We start from the raw sequence: 2,254 nt of genomic DNA on the forward strand, positions 1-2,254 counted from the left end.
TCTAGAATCTAATCTAGAAATATATCTAGAATCTAATCTAGATCTAGATTCTAGATCTATATCTAGATCTAATTTGCTGCTACATTTTCTGAAATAACGAGAGCTCTCATTCCGATAACATGTGTATAATAAACTTTGAAACAAGTCAACAAGCACACAGTTGGTACAGGAATCTTACTTTAAACAGAGAAGCATAGATAATCCAGAGTTCCTTGCACACATAACTTTACAAATGCAGGCCACTACAAACGTCAATAGCTTAATCGCAGTAAAAAATGTTGCTATCTCAAAGACTTCACGCTTTCGTTGGTGTGTCGGTGGACGGACGACAGACCCTCCTGTAGATCTTGAACTCTAGATCTAGATCTAAATCCTGACTTCAGAACCAGACAGAGTAGCCAAGCCAAGTTATGCACCAAACCAAAATAATCCAATGTGGGGAGATTCGGAAACTAGGTTTCCACGCATGCGCTTCGGCTCTTGTCACGTAGGCTAAACCAAAACACGCACACACACAACGCGCACACAAATGCACACACACACATTTGAGGTCAAGGCAAAGGTCGTGTTCCTCAGGGTGAAAATGAGAACAAGGGGTCCGGTGTAGAGGAGGTTTCTTATCCTCACTTATTTTGAGCTTTCTTTTCACGATACACTCTATATCCACCAGTTGATCGATGTCGTGATCAGTCTCACAGTAAAATTTTAATTTTGTTGGACCGAGATGTGTTTTAGCAAGTTCCACATCCCATAAAATCCGAACAACAAATGCTATAAACAGCCACAATTCAAGATCAAGGACAGAATATGAAGACCCAAGGTACGCACGTGCGTTCCCAGGTGGAAAAATACACTGTTTTGATAACTGTACAAAAGCAAGCCTGTCTACCGTAGTAAGAAAACTGTTTCGAGCAGATCTGATCGTATATATTTATTACAATATTGTCAATGTGCATCTTATTAACGTTTAAGATGTTTACCATTAAATGATAAATGCTATACCCTTTTCAGCGAGCGTCGTTAAATTGTACTCAGACGTTCAGTAATTAGACGACTGTAATTGGACGTTCGCTGTTCCTGACATTCTACCTAGATCTAGTCGAGAGCAAAATCCGCACAAAACCGGTATCAGTTCAGACTGCTTTGACCTCTGGACACTGGAAGTGTAGTGTCTGTTATTTATATATAACAGCTGATGATTCCTGCTGATTTGGCGTATTAAAAAAAAAAAACAGCACTCTACACGGTGACAAGAACAATTACAGTGTATGTTGCAGACCGTGATGTGAACTGTGTGTTCAGTTCAGCGGGCCCTTTAACAGTGAAAAAAATGGTGAAATGGTATGAGCTTAACGCCCCTATCAACACAATTAGGTCGTTTAACAGTACAATCGAAAACAGTTTGAAATAATTTGTAACAATCATAAATATAGCCTATAAATTATGATTATCACAGACACACTTGGCTGTGGCTCATCATTTTATCCCGTAATAAGATTTTAAATTTTTTATTCCATTTAACAATTTTTTAAAAACATTGGGGGAGGGTGGGGGTGTGAAATCTGTTCTTAATCTGCACATTTTTTCCTCACTCTGGACGATATTTACTTTCTCTGCTGTCGGCCCATTGTCAACTTGGACAGGCTTGAGTTGGATCTATTAGTGCAAGGAAGAGTTCTGAGTCATCGTTTAATAACAATCACACCCACCCCATCTCCTTAACCCTCCCACAACACATGTTGCTTACAACAACCGGGGTTTCGTGCATGCACGAGCGTTCCATGAACAAATGGAGGTCGGCGTGATTTCGAAATGCATGTACATCGGCTATAAAGTAGGCTACACTGTAGTATGAAGTGCAACTTTTCCATCTGGAGCAAAAGCCCTATTTCGAAATAGCAGTGAACTCCTGGTGGTGAATCACAATTGGCATGTTTTCGCTTTAAGTTCGTTTTTGTTTTGTTTGTTTTGATTTTGTTTTGATTTGTTTATTTGTTTATTTGTTTATTTGTTTGTTTTCGCGAATCCCTGTGCCTACAGTGGATCAGGCTCGAGTGCGCGCTTGCATTCATTCATTATTACACCCAGGGGCGGCTCGTGGGTCTAAAAAGTGGGCGTGCACAATTAAGCTATCTTAGGCTGAAGATAATCAAGGGCAGAGTAAATGGGATGGTGTATAATTTTAGGATCTTTGGGTTGGTGAAGAAAGACCTTGTGCTTTTATTTTCATTCTTTTTACTTGTGGCTTTGACTT

General features: G+C 39.7%; 1 protein-coding gene across 2 annotated transcripts in view; it reads right to left on the bottom strand.

Moving 5' to 3' along the window:
• LOC100856795 (eukaryotic elongation factor 2 kinase) overlaps nt 1–2,254 on the bottom strand; it is a 30,002-nt gene that overhangs the window by 21,767 nt on the left and 5,981 nt on the right. Inside the window, exon 1 of one of the 2 annotated variants that reach the window (XM_005092908.3) lies at nt 179–439. The exons of the other annotated variant lie outside the window; for it this stretch is intronic. The gene's annotated coding sequence lies outside the window, so the exon portion shown is untranslated. Of the gene's footprint in view, nt 1–178; nt 440–2,254 lie in introns of those variants that run through there. 2 annotated transcript variants of the gene reach the window in all.

The sequence above is a fragment of the Aplysia californica genome, unplaced genomic scaffold (assembly GCF_000002075.1).
Source record: "Aplysia californica isolate F4 #8 unplaced genomic scaffold, AplCal3.0 scaffold00055, whole genome shotgun sequence".
NCBI classification, from domain to species: domain Eukaryota; kingdom Metazoa; phylum Mollusca; class Gastropoda; order Aplysiida; family Aplysiidae; genus Aplysia; species Aplysia californica.